The sequence below is a fragment of the Manis pentadactyla genome, chromosome 3 (genome assembly GCF_030020395.1).
Source record: "Manis pentadactyla isolate mManPen7 chromosome 3, mManPen7.hap1, whole genome shotgun sequence".
NCBI classification, from domain to species: Eukaryota; Metazoa; Chordata; class Mammalia; order Pholidota; family Manidae; genus Manis; species Manis pentadactyla.
Window position 1 is genome coordinate 209767202 of NC_080021.1, and position 20447 is coordinate 209787648.

Consider the following 20447-nt stretch of genomic DNA (forward strand, 5'->3'; position numbering starts at 1 on the left):
CCACAAAAAGAGCCTCAGAAAATTCCAAAAGATTGAAACCCTACCAACCAACTTTTCAGACCACAAAGGCATAAAACTAGAAATAAACTGTATAAAGAAAGCAAAGAGGCTCACAAACACATGGAGGCTTAACAACACGCTCCTAAATAATCAGTGGATCAATGACCAAATCAAACTGGAGATCCAGCAATATATGGAAACAAATGACAACAACAACACTAAGCCCCAACTTCTGTGGGACACAGCAAAAGCAGTCTTAAGAGGAAAGTATATAGCAATCCAAGCATATTTAAAAAAGGAAGAACAATCCCAAATGAATGGTCTAACGTCACAATTATCGAAATTGGAAAAAGAAGAACAGATGAGGCCTAAGGTCAGCAGAAGGAGGGACATAATAAAGATCAGAGAAGAAATAAATAAAATTGAGAAGAATAAAAAAATAGCAAAAATCAATGAAACCAAGAGCTGGTTCTTCGAGAAAATAAACAAAATAGATAAGTCTCTAGCCAGACTTATTAAGAAGAAAAGAGAGTCAACAAAAATCAACAGTATCAGAAATGAGAAAGGAAAAATCACGACGGACCCCACAGAAATACAAAGAATTATTAGAGAATACTATGAAAACCTATATGCTAACAAGCTAGGAAACCTAGGAGAAATGGACAACTTCCTCGAAAAATACAACCTTCCACGATTGACCCAGAAAGAAACAGAAAATCTAAACAGACCAATTACCAGCAACAAAATTGAAGCAGTAATCAAAAAACTAGCAAAGAACAAAACCCCCGGGCCAGATGGATTTACCTCGGAATTTTATCAGACATACAGAGAAGACATAATACACATTCTCCTTAGAGTTTTCCAAAAAATAGAGGAGGAGAGGATACTCCCAAACTCATTCTATGAAGTTAACATCACCTAATACCAAAACCAGGCAAAGACCCCACCAAAAAAGAAAATTACAGACCAATATCCCTGATGAACATAGATGCAAAAATACTCAACAAAATATTAGCAAACCGAATTCAAAAATACATCAAAAGGATCATACACCATGACCAAGTGGGATTCATCCCAGGGATGCAAGGATGGTACAACATTCGAAAGTCCATCAACATCATCCACCACATCAACAAACAGAAAGACAAAAACCACATGATCATCTCCATAGATGCTGAAAAAGCATTTGACAAAGTTCAACATCCATTCATGATAAAAACTCTCAGCAAAATGGGAATAGAGGGCAAGTACCTCAACATAATAAAGGCCATCTATGATAAACCCACAGCCAACATTATATTGAACAGCGAGAAGCTGAAAGCATTTCCTCTGAAATCGGGAACTAGACAAGGATGCCCACTCTCTCCACTGTTATTTAACATAGTACTGGAGGTCCGAGCCATGGCAATCAGACAAAACAAGAATATACAAGGAATCCAGATTGGTAAAGAAGAAGTTAACTGTCACTATTTGCAGATGACATGATACTGTACATAAAAAACCCTAAAGACTCCACCTCAAAACTACTAGAACTGATATCGGAATACAGCAAAGTTGCAGGATACAAAATCAACACACAGAAATCTGTGGCTTTCCTATACACTAACATTGAATCAGGAAAACAACTCCATTCACAATTGCATCAAAAAAAATAAAATACCTAGGAATAAACCTAACCAAAGAAGTGAAAGACTTATACTCTGAAAACTACAAGTAACTCTTAAGAGAAATAAAAGGGGACACTAACAGATGGAAACTCATCCCATGCTCGTGGCTAGGAAGAACTAATATCATCAAAACGGCCATCCTGCCCAAAGCAATATACAGATTTGATGCAATTCCTATGAAACTACCAGCAACATTCTTCAATGAACTGGAACAAATAATTCAAAAATTCATATGGAAACACCAAAGACCCCGAATAGCCAAAGCAATCCTGAGAAAGAAGAATAAAGTAGGGGGGATCTCACTCCCCAACTTCAAGCTCTACTATAAAGCCATAGTAATCAAAACAATTTGGTACTGGCACAAAAGCAGAGCCACAGACCAATGGAACAGACTAGAGAATCCAGACATTAACCCAGACATATATGGTCAATTAATATTTGATAAAGGAGCCATGGACATACAATAGCAAAATGACAGTCTCTTCAACAGATGGTGCTGGCAAAACTGGACAGCTACATGTAGGAGAATGAAACTGGACCATTGTCTAACCCCATATACAAAAGTAAACTGAAAATGGATCAAAGACCTGAATGTAAGTCATGAAACCATTAAACTCTTGGAAGAAAACATAGGCAAAAACCTCTTAGACATAAACATGAGTGACCTCTTCTTGAACATATCTCCCCGGGCAAGGAAAACAACAGCAAAAATGAGTAAGTGGGACTATATAAAGCTGAAAAGCTTCTGTACAGCAAAAGACACCATCAATAGAACAAAAAGGAACCCTACAGTATGGGAGAATATATTTGAAAATGACACATCCGATAAAGGCTTGACGTCCAGAATATATAAAGAGCTCACACGCTTCAACAAACAAAAAACAAATAACCCAATTAAAAAATGGGCAGAGGAACTGAACAGACAGTTCTCCAAAAAAAGAAATACAGATGGCCAACAGACACATGAAAAGATGCTCCACATCGCTAATTATCAGAGAAATGCAAATTGAAACTACAATGAGGTATCACCTCACACCAGTAAGGATGGCTGCCATCCAAAAGACAAACAACAACGAATGTTGGCGAGGCTGTGGAGAAAGGGGAACCCTCCTACACTGCTGGTGGGAATGTAAGTTAGTTCAACCATTGTGGAAAGCAGTATGGAGGTACATCAAAATGCTCAAAACAGACTTACCATTTGACCCAGGAATTGCACTCCTAGGAATTTACCCTAAGAATGCAGCAATCAAGTATGAGAAAGATCAGTGCACCCCTATGTTTATCACAGCACTATTTACAATAGCCAAGAATTGGAAGCAACCTAAATGTCCATCAATAGATGAATGGATAAAGAAGATGTGGTACATATACACAATGGAATACTACTCAGCCATAAGAAAAGGGCAAATCCTACAATTTGCAGCAACATGGATGGAGCTTGAGGGTATTATGCTCAGTGAAACAAGCCAAGCGGAGAAAGAGAAATACCAAATGATTTCACTCATCTGTGGAATATAAGAACAAAGGAAAAACTGAAGGAACAAAACAGCAGCAGAATCACAGAACTCAAGAATGGACTAACAGGTACCAAAGGGAAAGGGACTGGGGAGGATGGGTGGGTAGGGAGGGATAAGGGGGGGGAGAAGAAGGGAGGTATTAAGATTAGCATGCATGGGGGGGTAGGAGAAAAGGGAGGGCTGTACAACACAGAGAAGGCAAGTAGTGATTCTACAAAATTTTGCTATGCTGATGGACAGTGACTGTAAAGGGGTTTATAGGGGGGACCTGGTATAGGGGAGAGTCTAGTAAACATAATATTCGTCATGTAAGTGTAGATTAATAATACCCAAAAAAAAAAAAAAAGGCAGTTCCTGTGTGGTGACCTCCAATGAGTTCTACACAAGGGTATAAAGGGCATATAAAAGTGTAGGCAAAGGGTCTGTTTGTGTTTATACAGAGGATCAAAGCCTAATTGGGCTATCCCGAAAATGAACTAAGATACAATATGAAAAAGAACTTCCAACATCAGCACTCTCTGGAAGACTCATGCCAGAAGATGATCATCAAAAAACCCCAACAAAGATCCACGCACTGCTACAGCTGTAGATGCACTCATCCCACCAGTTCCTGGACTTGCCATGGGAATGAAGGAGATATCTAAGTTGGCCTGTGCATACAGTAAAACAACAAATTTGACTGGATCTATACTGTTGGAACTCAACCAAGAATTAGGAGAAGTGCAAACTGTAGCGCTCCAAAATCTTACAACTACAGACTATTTACTGTTAAAAGAACATATGGGATGTGAACAGTCCCCAGGAATGGGTTGTTTTAATTTGTCTGATTTCTCTCAGACTGTTCAAGTTCAGTTGGACTATATCCACCATATCATAGATAAGTTTTCACAAATGCCTAAGATGCCTAACTGGTTTTCTTGGTTTCACTGGATATGGCTGGTAATTACAGGTATGCTTTGGTTATGTAACTACACTCCTATTATGTTAATGTGTGTGCACAATTTAATTAGTAGTTTAAAACCTATACATGCTGAAGTTACTCTACAAGAAGATATATCAAAGAAATAATCAATCTTCCCATGTTTTTTTCTGCCTGCTACTTTTATAGCTTTTCTTCTTCCTTCCTAATTACAACCCTTAAATAGAATTCGTGCCTCATATCAAATTTACTGAGTATCATAATTCTTCCAAGTGGTAAAGATACCTCAAGACAAATGCTGGGCATAGAAGCCACAGGGCATAAATATGCAAAGAAGTAAAAAGCTAACCTTTTCAAACAATAAGGCTTCTCTCTCACTTACCAACTTTACATTTCCCTGTATGGCCCCGGAAGATGACTGGTTAGCCAGAGACGGGTAAGATTCCATAAGGGAGGAACAACCTAAGACAGGCACAGTCGCAGGGGGGTCATCAGGTGAGAAATTGGGGATCAACAGAGGTGAGGCTTAGAACCTCACCCCCCCTGTTCTGAGAGAAATCTTCTGCATACATGGATGTTTTATTGCCCTTGTCTAGCTTGGATTAACACATAGTGTACAGGCACACACCTGATCATCTACATTTGCTCTCTTACAACACTAAACTATGTTTTCTACCTTTATCTTGTATCTACCTACCACTTCAGCATTTTATTCAAAATAATAATAATGAGAGAAATGTGGTATCCACATATAAATCAAGTATAAAAATCAAATGAGTATTCATATTTGAACTGACTGTTTATAGTTCATAATGCATGAGCAAAACCGAAAGTTTCTGTGATGACTGCCCTTGTACTGTTCACCATGTAACTTATTCACTATGTAAGAATTTGTTCTCCATGTAAGAACTTGTTTGTTATGCTTCAGAAGATTGGAGACTGATGAAAATTAGGCTTGGGGTGGAGTAATGATTGTGCATTGAGCATTGACTCCCCTATACAGAATTTTATTGTTGTTAACAACCATTTGATCAATAAATATGAGAGATGCCCTCACAAAAAAAAAAAAGTTCACACTTCCAATGGTAAAATAAATAAGTAACCGGGATGTAATGTATAGCATAAGGAATATAGTCAAAATATTATAACAACTTGGTATGGTGATAGCTGGTACCTAGAATTATCATGTATATAAATGTTTTATCACTGTGTTGTACACCTGAAACTAATGTAATGTAATACTGTGTGTCAACTACCCTTCAATAAAAAATAATTATCTACAAAAAAAAAGAAAAAAACAATAAAATTGACATTCCTCCATGTTAATACCACATAATCATGTACCATGACAAACCACTTTGAAAACACAGGCTGTCAACAAGGGAGGCCTTTGGAGGATACAGAGCAGAAAAGTGATCAAATAATTACAAAGTTATGTATGATTTATAAAGACCACTCTGGTCACCAGCTAGAAGATAAATGAGGTCGTAGGGATAGCTCCCATTTGTCCACATACCCTTCTATCCATGCTTGTCCACCCTGCTCTGGGCTACATGGCTTTGAGACATGTATCACAAGGTTCCCTTTTTTAAATTAAGCAATAAGAAAACAACCTGATTTGAAAATAGACCAGAGATTTTAAAGACACGATACAGAAGATATACAGATAGAAAACAAACATGAAGTGATTCACATCACATATATCAGGGAAATGTAAAATAAGACCACAATGAGAAACCACTGTGTTCATATTAGAATGGTCAAAATCCAGAACACTGACAACACTAAGTGCTGACAGAGATGTGAAGCAACAGGAACTCTCATTCATTGCTGGTGGGAATGGAACATGGTATAATGTGGCAGTTTCTTACAAAACTAAACCTACTGCAGAGGCGGAGCCAACATGGCGGCGTGAGTAGGACAGTGGGAATCTCCTCCCAAAAACATATATACTTTTGAAAATACAACAAACACAACTAGCCCTAAAAGAGAGACCAGAAGACGCAGGACAGTGGCCAGACTGCAGCTACACCAGCGAGAACCCAGCGCCTCGCGAAGGGGGTAAGATACAAGCCCCGGCCCTGCGGGACGCGAGCGCCCCTCCCCCCAGCTCCCGGCGGGAGAACAATAGGCAGAGCGGGAGGGAGACGGAGCCCAGGACTGCCGAACACCCAGCCCCAGCCATCCGGGCCAGAGCGCAGACACAGTATATGCCCAGGGGGCCCTGGATACTGGGAGAACAGGGGGTAGACCTCAGAGCGGGTGCTGAAGCTGATGCCCCTGTGACAAAGAAAAGCGGGGGCTTTTTTGAAAGTCTTAAAGGGACAGGGACTTAACAGCTTGACGGAAACAACCCAGGTCACAGTACAGCAGCTGGAAATTACAGGGAAAACCGGGTGCACTAACCCCCTGGGCAACAGCTCTGAGACCCCTCACGGAGGCAAACAGTCAAGCAGCCCCCCCATCCATCACCCCACCGGGCGCTGCAAAAGCAGAGAAGCAGCCTGAGACAAATTCCGCCCACAGAAAGGGAAATTTCTCCCTTCCGGCCAGGCAAGACACAAAGACCCACTCTACACGCAATTACCCAACACAAGCCACTAGGGGTCGCAGTTGCCCCAGTAAAGAAAGGCCAGTAGTAAGTGAAAATTTTGGCCCTCCCAGCTGACAGTCAATAGCACCTGTCAACATGAAAAGGCAAAAAAATATGATTCAGACAAGACTAACCCAGACAGCTTCGGCATCTGCTACATCTTCCCCTGAGAAGGAATCTGGGGAGATAGATTTAGCCAGTCTACCTGAAAAAGAATTCAAAACAAAAGTCATAACCATGCTGATGGACTTGCAGAGAAATATGCAAGAACTAAGGAAGGAGAATTCAGAAATAAAACAAGCTCTGGAAGGACTTCAAAACAGAATGGACGAGATGCAAGAGACCATTAATGGACTAGAAAACAGAGAACAGGAACGCAGAGAAGCTGATGCAGAGAGAGATAAAAGGATCTCCAGGAATGAAAGAATTTTAAGAGAGCTGAGTGATCAATATAAAAGAAATAATTTAAGAATCATAGGCATTCCAGAAGAAGTAGAGAGAGAAAAGGGGATAGAAAATGTCTTTGAAGAAATAATTGCTGAAAATTTCCCCAAACTAGGGGAAGAAATGGCCTCTCAGACCACAGAGGTACACAGAACTCCCATGACAAGGGATCCAAGGAGGGCAACACCAAGACACATAATAATTAAAATGGCAAAGATCAAAGACAAGGACAAAGTATTACAAGCAGCCAGAGAGAAAAAAAAGGTTACCTACAAAGGAAAACCCATCAGGCTATCATCAGACTTCTCAACAGAAACCCTACAGGCCAGAAGAGAATGGCATGATATACTTAATGCAATGAAACAGAAGGGCCTCGAACCAAGACTACTGTATCCAGCACGAATATCATTTAAATATGAAGGAGGGATTAAACAATTCCCAGACAAGCAAAAGTTGAGGGAATTTGCCTCCCACAAACCACCTCTACAGGGCATCCTACAGGGACTGCTCTAGATGGGAGCACTCCTAAAAAGAGCACACAACAAAACACCCAACATATGAAGAAGGGAGGAGGAGGAATAAGAAGGGAGAGAAATAAAGAATCATCAGATTGTGTTTATAATAGCTCAACAAGCGAGTTAAGTTAGACAGTAAGACAGTAAAGAAGCTAACCCTAAACCTTTGGTAACCACAAACTTAAAGCCTGCAATGGCAATAAATTCATACCTTTCAATAATCACCCTAAATGTAAATGGACTGAATGCACCAATCAAAAGACACAGAGTAATAGAATGGATAAAAAAGCAAGATCCATCCATATGCTGCTTACAAGAGACTCACCTCAAACCCAAAGACGCGCACAGACTTAAAGTCAAGGGATGGAAAAAGATATTTCAAGCAAACAACAGAGAGAAGAAAGCAGGTGTTGCAATTCTGGTATCAGACAAAACAGACTTCAAAATAAAGAAAGTAAAAAAAGACAAAGAAGGACATTACATAATGATAAAGGGCTCAGTCCATCAAGAGGATATAACCATTATAAATATATATGCACCCAATACAGGAGCACCAACATACCTGAAACAAATATTAACAGAACTAAAGGAGGAAATAGAATGCAATGCATTCATTCTAGGAGACTTCAACACACCACTCACTCCAAAGGACAGATCCACCAGACAGAAAATAAGTAAGGACACAGAGGCACTGAACAACACACTAGAACAGATGGACCTAATAGACATCTACAGAACTCTACATCCAAAAGCAACAGGATACACGTTCTTCTCAAGTGCACATGGAACATTCTCCAGAATAGACCACATACTAGGACACAAAAAGAGCCTCAGTAAATTCCAAAAGATTGAAATCCTACCAACCAACTTTTCAGACCACAAAGGCATTAAACTAGAAATAAACTGTTCAAAGAAAGCAAAAAGGCTCACAAACACATGGAGGCTAAACAACACGCTCCTAAATAATCAATGGATCAATGACCAAATCAAAATGGAGATCCAGCAATATATGGAAACAAATGACAACAACAACACTAAGCCCCAACTTCTGTGGGACGCAGCAAAAGCAGTCTTAAGAGGAAAGTATATAGCACTCCAAGCATATTTAAAAAAGGAAGAGCAATCCCAAATGAATGGTCTAATGTCACAACTATCAAAATTGGAAAAAGAAGAACAAATGAGGCCTAAGGTCAGCAGAAGGAGGGACATAATAAAGATCAGAGAAGAAATAAATAAAATTGAGAAGAATAAAACAATAGCAAAAATCAATGAAACCAAGAGCTGGTTCTTCGAGAAAATAAACAAAATAGATAAGCCTCTAGCCAGACTTATTAAGAGGAAAAGAGAGTCAACACAAATCAACAGTATCAGAAATGAGAAAGGAAAAATCACAACAGATCCCGCAGAAATACAAAGAATTATTAGAGACTACTATGAAAACCTATATGCTAACAAGCTGGGAAACCTAGGAGAAATGGACAACTTCCTAGAAAAATACAACCTTCCAAGACTGACCCAAAAAGAAACAGAAAATCTAAACAGACCAATTACCAGCAACGAAATTGAAGCGGTAATCAAAAAACTACCAAAGAACAAAACCCCCGGGCCAGATGGATTTACCTCGGAATTTTATCAGACATACAGGGAAGACATAATACCCATTCTCCTTAAAGTTTTCCAAGAAATAGAAGAGGAGGGGATACTCCCAAACTCATTCTATGAAGCTAACATCACCTAATACCAAAACCAGGCAAAGACACCACCAAAAAAGAAAACTATAGACCAATATCCCTGATGAACGTAGACGCAAAAATACTCAACAAAATTTTAGCAAACCGAATTCAAAAATACATCAAAACCATCGTACACCATGACCAAGTGGGATTCATCCCAGGGATGCAAGGATGGCACAACATTCGAAAGTCCATCAATATCATCCACCACATCAACAAAAAGAAAGACAAAAACCACATGATCATCTCCATAGATGCTGAAAAAGCATTTGACAAAGTTCAACATCCATTCATGATAAAAACTCTCAGCAAAATGGGAATAGAGGGCAAGTACCTCAACATAATAAAGGCCATCTATGAAAAACCCACAGCCAACATTATATTGAATAGCGAGAAGCTGAAAGCATTTCCGCTGAGATCGGGAACTAGACAGGGATGCCCACTCTCCCCACTGTTATTTAACATTGTACTAGAGGTCCTAGCCACGGCAATCAGACAAAACAAAAAAATACAAGGAATCCAGATTGGCAAAGAAGAAGTCAAACTGTCACTATTTGCAGATGACATGATACTGTACATAAAAAACCCTAAAGACTCCACCCCAGAACTACTAGAACTGATATCGGAATACAGCAAAGTTGCAGGATACAAAATCAACACACAGAAATCTGTGGCTTTCCTATATACCAACAATGAACCAACAGAAAGAGAAATCAGGAAAACAACTCCATTCACAATTGCATCAAAAAAAATAAAATACCTAGGAATAAACCTAACCAAAGAAGTGAAAGACTTATATTCTGAAAACTACAAGTCACTCTTAAAAGAAATTAAAGGGGACACTAACAGATGGAAACGCATCCCATGCTCATGGCTAGGAAGAATTAATATCGTCAAAATGGCCATCCTGCCCAAAGCAATATACAGATTTGATGCAATCCCTATGAAACTACCAGCAACATTCTTCAATGAACTGGATCAAATAATTCAAAAATTCATATGGAACCACCAAAGACCCCGAATAGCCAAAGCAATCCTGAGAAAGAAGAATAAAGTAGGGGGGATCTCACTCCCCAACTTCAAGCTCTATTATAAAGCCATAGTAATCAAGACAATTTGGTACTGGCACAAGAACAGAGCCACAGACCAATGGAACAGACTAGAGAATCCAGACATTAACTCAGACATATATGGTCAATTAATATTTGATAAAGGAGCCATGGACATACAATGGCGAAATGACAGTCTCTTCAACAGATGGTGCTGGCAAAACTGGACAGCTACATGTAGGAGAATGAAACTGGACCATCGTCTAACCCCATATACAAAAGTAAACTCAAAATGGATCAAAGACCTGAATGTAAGTCATGAAACCATTAAACTCTTGGAAGAAAACATAGGCACAAACCTCTTAGACATAAACATGAGTGACCTCTTCTTGAACATATCTCCCCGGGCAAGGAAAACAACAGCAAAAATGAACAAGTGGGACTATATTAAGCTGAAAAGCTTCTGTACAGCAAAAGACACCATCAATAGAACAAAAAGAAACCCTACAGTATGGGAGAATATCTTTGAAAATGACACATCCGATAAAGGCTTGACGTCCAGAATATATAAAGAGCTCACACGCCTCAACAAACAAAAAACAAATAACCCAATTAAAAAATGGGCAAAGGAACTGAACAGACGGTTCTCCAAAAAAGAAATACAGATGGCCAACAGACACATGAAAAGATGCTCCACATCGCTAATTATCAGAGAAATGCAAATTAAAACTACAATGAGGTATCACCTCACACCAGTAAGGATGGCTGCCATCCAAAAGACAAACAACAACAAATGTTGGCGAGGCTGTGGAGAAAGGGGAACCCTCCTACACTGCTGGTGGGAATGTAAACTTGTTCAACCATTGTGGAAAGCAGTATGGAGGTACATCAAAATGCTCAAAACAGACTTACCATTTGACCCAGGAATTGCACTCCTAGGAATTTACCCTAAGAATGCAGCAATCAAGTATGAGAAAGATCAGTGCACCCCTATGTTTATCGCAGCACTATTTACAATAGCCAAGAATTGGAAGCAACCTAAATGTCCATCGATAGATGAATGGATAAAGAAGATGTGGTACATATACACAATGGAATACTACTCAGCCATAAGAAAAGGGCAAATCCAACCATTTGCAGCAACATGGATGGAGCTGGAGGGTATTTTGCTCAGTGAAACAAGCCAAGCAGAGAAAGAGAAATACCAAATGATTTCACTCATCTGTGGAATATAAGAACAAAGGAAAAACTGAAGGAACAAAACAGCAGCAGAATCACAGAACTCAAGAATGGACTAACAGGTACCAAAGGGAAAGGGACTGGGGAGGATGGGTGGGTAGGGAGGGATAAGGGGGGGAGAAGTAGGGGGGTATTAAGATTAGCATCCATAGCGGGGTGGGAGAAAGGGGAGGGCTGTACAACACAGAGAAGACAAGTAGTGATTCTACAACAGGTTGCTACGCTGATGGACAGTGACTGTAAAGGAGTATATAGGGGGGACCTGGTATAGGGGAGAGCCTAGTAAACAAAGTATTCGTAAGTATTCGTCATGTAAGTGTAGATTAATGATTAAAAAAAAAAAAATGCAGTTCCTATGTGGTGACCTCTAATGAGTTCTACACAATAATATAAAGGACATATAAAAGTGTAGGCAAAGGGTCTGTCTGTGTTTATACAGAGGATCAAAGCCTAATTTGGCTACCCCGAAAATGAACTAAGAAACGATATGAAAGAGAACTTCCAACATCAGCACTCTCGGGAAGACTCATGCCAGAAGATGATCATCAAAAAACCCCAACAAAGATCCACGCACTGCTACAGCTGTAGATGCACTCATCCCACCAGCTCCTGGACTTGCCATGGGAATGAAGGAGATATCTAAGCTGGCCTGTGCATACAGTAAAACAACAAATTTGACTGGATCTATACTGTTGGAACTCAACCAAGAATTAGGAGAAGTGCAAATTGTAGCGCTCCAAAATCTTACAACTACAGACTATTTACTGTTAAAAGAACATATGGGATGTGAACAGTGCCCAGGAATGGGTTGTTTTAATTTGTCTGATTTTTCTCAAACTATTCAAATTCAGTTAGATAATAACCATCATATCATTGATAAGTTTTCACAAATGCCTAGGGTGCCTAACTGGTTTTCTTGGTTTCACTGGAGATGGCTGGTAATTACAGGTATGCTTTGGTTATGTAACTATACTCCTATTATGTTAATGTGTGTGCGCAATTTAAGTAGTAGCTTAAAATATATACATGCTGAAGTTACTCTACAAGAAGATATGTCAAAGAAATAATCAATCTTCCCATGTTTTCTCCCGCCTGCTACTTCTATAGCTTTTCTTCTTCCTTCCTAATTACAACGAATTCTTAAATAGAATTCGTGCCTCATATCAAATTTACCGAGTATCATAACTCCTCCAAGTGGTAAAGATACCTCAAGACAAATGCTGGGCATAGAAGCCACAGGGCATAAATATGCAAAGAAATAAAAAGCTAACCATTTCAAACAATAAGGCTTCTCTCTCACTTACCAACTTAACATTTCCCTGTGTGGCCCCGGAAGATGACTGGTTAGCCAGAGACGGGTAAGATTCCTCAAGGGAGGAACAACCTAAGACAGGCACAGTCGCTGGGGGGTCATCAGGTGAGAAATTGGGGATCAACAGAGGTGAGGCTTAGAACCTCACCCCCCCTGTTCTGAGAGAAATCTTCTGCATATGTGGATGTTTTATTGCCCTGGTCTAGCTTGGATTAACACATAGTCTACAGGCACACACCTGATCATCTACATTTGCTCTCTTACAACACTAAACTATGTTTTCTACCTTTATGTTGTATCTACCTACCACTTCAGCATCTTATTAAAAATAATAAAGAGAGAAATGTGGTATCCACATATAAATCAAGTATAAAAATCAAATGTGTATTCATATTTGAACTGACTGTTTATAGTTCATAATGCATGAGCAAAACCAAAAGTTTTTGTGATGACTGCCCTTGTACTGTTCACCATGTAACTTATTCACTATGTAAGAATTTGTTCTCCATGTAAGAACTTGTTCGTTATGCTTCAGAAGATTGGAGACTGACGAAAATTAGGCTTGGGGTGGATTAATGATTGTGCATTGAGCATTGACTCCCCTATACAGAATTTTATTGTTGTTAACAACCATTTGATCAATAAAAATGAGAGATGCCCTAACAACAACAACCAAGAAAAAGTATACACTTCCAATTGTAAAATAAATAAGCAACCGGGATGTAATGTATAGCATAAGGAATATAGTCAAAATATTGTAACAACTTGGTATGGTGATAGCTGGTACTTAGAATTATCATGTATATAAATGTTGAATCACTGTGTTGTACACCTGAAACTAATGTAATGTAATACTGTGTGTCAACTACCCTTCAATAAAAAAAAAAAAAAACTAAACCTACTGCTACCATACGATTGAGCAGTCATACTCCTTGGTCTTTACCCAAAGGAGTTGAAAATTTATGTACACAGAAACGGCTGCACACTGATGTTGATAGCAGCTTTATTCATAATTGCTAAAACCTGGAAGCAATAAAGATGTCTTTCAGTAGGTGAATGGATAAACACACTGTGGCAAATCCAGACAACGGCATTTTGCACGGTGCTAAAAATAAACGAGCTATCATGCCCAGAAAACACATGTAAGAAACTGAATGCATGCTGTTAAATTAAAGAATCCAATCTGAAAAGGCTACAGGGCATATGATTTGAACTACAAAACACTTTGGAAAAGGCAAAACTATAGAGATACTAAAAGTATCAGTGGATGGAGGGGTTAAGGTAGAAGGAAGCAAGAAGAGGCAAAGTACAGAGGAGATTCAGGTCAGTGAAACTAACTTCTGTGATGCTATCATGATGTCAATATACATTTGCCAAAATCCACAGGGGGTATACAACACTAAGGCAACCCTAATGTAAACTGTGCACCTTGGGTGATAATGTGTCACTGTAGGATCATCAGTGCCACAAACCCACTTCTCTGGTGGGAGCTGTTGAATATGGGAGAGGCTGTGCGTGTATGCAGCATGTGAAGTCTCTGTACTTGTGATCGGTCTTGCTGCTGCACTAACAAATAAAGTTTATTTAAAGGGAAAAATAGAAAAAAAAGAAAATATCCAATTCTTGTGATGACTATGACATTTATAGACAAAGACATGTGGGTTAGTGAAGCTCAATAACTTGCCCCAATTCACCCATGCAGTGACTAGAGGAATTGGGACTCAGAAGCACGTAGTCTGGCTTAAGAAATTGAAACAATAAAATGCTTAAGAAAGGCAAACAAAAAATTTAGGTTCAGAAAGGTTAAGAATTACAAAGGCTCCCGGGGCTCGGAAACTGAACTAGTCCATGTGGCTGCAGAGCTTGTACCTTAATCCCTTCCCCACAACACTACACCTGCACCTAGATACCGGCATACATGCAGGTGGAGACCTCAGGTAACAGAGGCCATCCCCTTTCTCTTCCAGTAAGATGTATAAGCCTACACACAGACATGCACAGAAGCACATGCATGTACAGAGAGCACACCTGCATGTGAACACACACATTCCTGCACATGGTCCCCAGGCCTGTGCATGAGCACACCTCCAGCCCTGCGGCTGCATGGCCTTAATCCCCTTGCCAGCTGTAAGAGGCTGCACCTCTGGGGCCAGGTTCTCCGCAGGCTTCTGGACACAATGCTCAGTGAGGGCATCAGTAATGTGCTCCTCTCCTCACCTGGGAGGACCACAGGGCCAATTCCCCAGGGCTCTGACACACAGGGAGGACAGGCCCCTGTGTCGTCTCCCTTTCTCCTTTTCTCTCAACTCCCACAGAAGTGGAGAGAAGAGTCAGCACACCGGAAGCTTCGTGCAGCCTCCTCCCTCAGACATTCAGAACCTGATCTGAACTCCCAAGCTTGATCAGGACCCTGAATCTCCTCTGCCAAGCCCCACAGGTAGGCAGGCTCAGGGGTCTTTGGGAGCAGAGACTGTGGGGCCAGCATCTTCATGTGATCCTCTCCCCTTTCCCTAATCCTGCCTTCTTTTCTCCTATATCTCAAAGGCCAGGAAACAAATGAACAAAAAAGGATAATGCAGGGTTAGAAGCACAAATTCTGGAGTCGGACTCTACCACATTCAGGCTGTGTGGTCACAGGCAAGTCACTTCCATTCCCTGAACTGCACTTTCACTACCTAGAAAAGAGGCTGTCGTAGAGATGGAATGTCTTAATGTACATAAGTTCCTACGGCAGCGTATGGCACACGTAAGCACTGCGTGATTGCCAGTTACTATGCTGCCATGACTGAGAATATCAGGGAAGGGGCTGCTGGGAAGGGAAGTGGGTGTCTCCAGGTAGTAGACATCTGCGTGGGGCATTGCCAGCTCAGCAGAGGAAGGCAAGACATTGCTTTTCAGCAAAAGTATAACACCTCTGGTCAGATGGACACCAAAGGTATGTTGAGACAGAGCAAAGCCAGTTATTCACAAAAACAATTCCATCGGGTATAGCTTAAATGTTCATTCACCTTGGAATCTAGAATGAAGCAGCTGAAAGGGCCAGGCAAAGGTCTAATCTGACATAGGAGTGAAAACTAGGCAGAAAGGAGAGATTTCAGAGAGCTGCAAAGAGAAGGTCCCAGCCTAGGAAGGGTCTGCAGAGCCCCTCAGCAGGACATACCCGTTGAAGGGGCCATCTACCTATTTGTCTTAATGCTGGCAGTGGGAAGAGGGTGGGTTTCCAAAAACCCAGGCCCAGGAGAGTCTAAGGCCAGGTGCTGATGCTGCAAAAGCACAGAGCTGCTGATGATTCTCAGAAGCTGACAGCTGAGGTCCAAAGTCCCCTCCAACCTTTCATCTCTGAAGTCAGGGAAAGGCAGAGAACCTTGGCTTTATGGAATGAGAGGAAGAAACAGGAGTAGGAAGGAAGGAAATGGAAAAGATCCCACTGAGTGGGAGCAAAGTATGAAGCAGGAGTGGGTCAGCAAGGAGGCAGTAAGAGGACTTGTGCTTGCAGAGGACATGCCAGCTTAGTTCTCTACCACGTGTGTGGTTTGGGAAAAAGGTTGATCCAGTATCTGAACACACACACTCTGAAATCATACATGACTGGGTTTCAGTCTCAGACATACAACTTACCGCCGTGTAACTCTCTGAACATCAGTCCCTTTATCTATGAAAGGGGGAATATAATGTTACTTACATTCTAGTGCCATTGTGGGATTAAATGAGACAAGTGCCAAACACAGAACCCACCCAATAAATGTTAGCTCAAGTTTTTCCCAGTTCAGTCCCTTCCGATTGTCCTTGCTCATTCAAAGGAGCAGGTGCATGGATGATGGATAGCTTTCCACTAGTGTATTACCTGGCAAGCACTTTGGTATCCTGTTGAGGAAGGGCATTCTGTGCTCTAACACTTGTTCTGTAAATGTAGAAAGAGAGGCTAAACATTTGGGGAGGGGGATACACACTTCTGAATTCTAGCACTCTTGTCTACTAACATTGCATTTCACATCAAAATCTCTGGATAAGCAAGATAAGTAATCATCCGGCACCAGATAACATGTGTGTACCTCCTCTAACTGTGTTCTGGGGGCAATAAACAAATATTGTGAGTAAGTGAAATTGACTTTCACCTATGAGACTTGTTGACCAACTACAGGCAAAGTCATTGAATTCCTTTCAGGTCTACTTTTGTGAAATATTCAGGGCCAGCCAAAGGGGCGAGCTCTGCTCACCATGATCTACATAGGTTAAGTCTGTAGATGTGCCAGGCTCTGTAGTGCTTCTTTAAAAAAAAAAAGCACCTTGATTGAGGTATAATTGATACTCAAAAAAACTGCACATACTTATTGCATACCATTTGATGTGGTGAAGCTATCGCAGTGTTATGTATAGGTCAGCCACCATTTGAGTCCCCAAATAACGGGAGGAGGCAGGGCAGAAAAGACCACCCCCATCTTATTGACTGGTATCCCGAGATGGGAGAACTGGCCAAGGACAGGAGGAAATACACAGTCTCATCTGAGTCAGCTAAATGGGAAGGGGGAGAACGACTGCACAGCCCTGAGCAATATCAGCTCAATTTGGGGAACTTTCAGGCTCAGGTCCAAAGAGGATCGGGACCTTCCTACCAGGGAAAACAATGTCCCAGGAGTGAGGCTGAAAGACACAGTGAAGGAAATGGGGAACGTGCCCACAGAGACAAGTGAACACATTGCCCAGGAGTGGGATGAAGGATAGTTACCTCGGATTGGGAGTATCTGTTAAAATAGTCAGTGTTCATAAACTCCACATCTCAGAACATATTCTATACCACAGCAACTCTCTCATGAGGGCAAAAAAAATTATATGTTTTATTTATATACACACACACACATTCTAACACTGTCTTTGGGGTAAAGGCATTATGGATGCTATGACCCCATTGTATATGAGTATAGCTAGATCTATGCAGAGAAAAAAATAACTTTAAAATATGCTCACAACCGTAGTTCTCTGGGAAGGGTAATTATGTAGAGGGAACTTTAATCTTTTTAATTAGAAAATTAATATAAAGACAGGTGTCCATTATTAACACAAAATAATGGAAAACATTAAGTAAGGAGGGAATGCCTCACTCACTCCATCTCTTAAATCTCTTAAATCCAGAAGGAAGCCCCACACACATAAATACACACACCACAACAAGCACAACCATGTAAAGATTTTTCTTTATGAAAATGAGATCATGCTCTATGCATTGTTCTGCAGCTTGCTTTGGCCACTTAAGGAAATACCAAAGACACTGGTGCAGCAGTGATGGCATAGCTCAGCAACGGACAGCTTCCAGGCTGCTACCAGACTGTGTGGGTTACACTCCCAGTTCTACTACTTACCAATTGTGGGATTTGGTAAGTTATTTAACTTTGATGAATTCTATTTTCTTACCTCTTAAATAAGAATAGCAATAGTGCCTATCTCTTCAGATTTGGAGAAAATAAAACAATAAAAGATATGCAACACACTTAGCTCAGTGTGTGGCACCTACTTAGTGCTAATAAATGTTGGGTAACATTAGCCATCTTATTTCTGTACAGACTGTGTGATACTGAGTAATGTGAATGCACTAAAATTGCTTAATAATTCATCTATTTGTGGATATTTAGAATGTTTATATGTGGATATGAGGCTGTTTCTTTACATGGTTTATTGGGTATTATAAGCAAGGCTACAAGAAAAATCTGTGTATCTTTGTTACACATATATGACTATTTTCAAAAGATAGATCTCGATAAGTGGAGTCATTGTACAAAGAGAGAGACATTTTTGATTCCGATAGAGGTGACCCAAAAGCCTATACTGATTACCCTCTCATTACTATGTATGTGAGGGTCTTTTCCCCTTTGGATAGTGTCCCCCAAAAATGTAGTGACAATCTGATAAATGAAAATGTAGTATTTTAGTCTAATTTATATTTTATGATTACCAAGGAGGTTAAACATCTTCTCATAGTTTTAGTTGGTAGATGTGTTGCAGATATTTCTTTTGAAGCAATAGTTTCCACTTTAGCTTTATTTATGGTCTCCGCTGGTGCAATTTTCACATTTTTGAGTACAGTATTTTGTCATTCTTGCCTCTACTTTTTCTAGGTTGGAATGGTATCACCATCCTGAGACCTTAAAAATAGGCCCCTTTATTTTTAGCTAAAACTTACTTTAGGGTTTGGATGTCTTCCACTTAGATTGTTCATTCTAATGGATTTTGTTACTATGTTTGGATTAGATAGAAATCTAGTATTTTTTCCTAAGGTTCAGCCAATGTCATAAACATCAAATATCCACTTATTTAATAGTCCCTCCTTTCTCCATTCCTATGAAATTGATCTTTAGTATATATTAAATTCCATACAAATTAAGATCACACACATATACAACTACAGGTATACAAGCTTCTTTACATTAGTCCACTCATTTGTCATCCTGTGTGTAACACTATTTTAATGTTACAGTGTGCCTTGGTTCTTAGTTAGAAAAGTTATCTGTCATTCTAATATTTTCAAAATGATCTTACCTTTCCTTAGCCATTGGCTTTATGGAATGAGAGGAAGAACTAGACAAATTTTAGAATGACCTGACCACGTTCACTAAAAATTCCCCTGGGGTGTTATTACAGTGTACTGAATTTTATTAACTTGAGAAGAACTGATGTTTTTATTCAACCTCGAGATATAATTGACATACAACATTGTATAAGTTTAAGGTGCACAGCATGATAATGTGACAGACATACACTATTAAATGATTACCACAATAGGTCAGTTATCACCTCCATCACCTCCCATGATTACCATTTCTTCCTTGTGATGAGAACATTTAAGAACTACTTTCTTAAGTAGAATGGTGTTACAAGGGGCTGGAGGATGGGGGAATTGAGGAGATGTTGTTGAAGGGTACAAACTCACAACTAGTACATAAATAAATCCTGCAGATTTAATGGACAACCTAGTTAGTGATTATAGAAAACACTACAGAATTATATAAAAACTCAAAGTTGCTAAGAGATCAAATTTTAATAGTTCCCACGACCACAAAAAAGATGTTAGTTAATGCTATGCCCATATTCATATGCAATATATAAATGTATCAAATCAACACCTTAAAATTACACAATGATATATCAATTATACCTCAATAACACATATATAAAATAGGCAAATGTCAAGTATATACTGCAGTACTGTTAACTTTAGTTACCATGGTGTACATTAGATCCCTAGAACTTACTGATCTTAAAACTGGAAGTGTGTACCTCTTGACTGACATCTCCCATTTCTCCCACGTTCTAGCCCCTAGCAACTATCAATCTACTCTGTTTCCTTTCTATGGGTTTTTTTTAGGTTCAGCAATGAAAAAGAAGGAAATCCTGCCATTTGCAATAACGTGGATGGATCTTGAAGTCATTGTGCTATGTGAAAGAGGCAGACAAAGACAACTGCTAT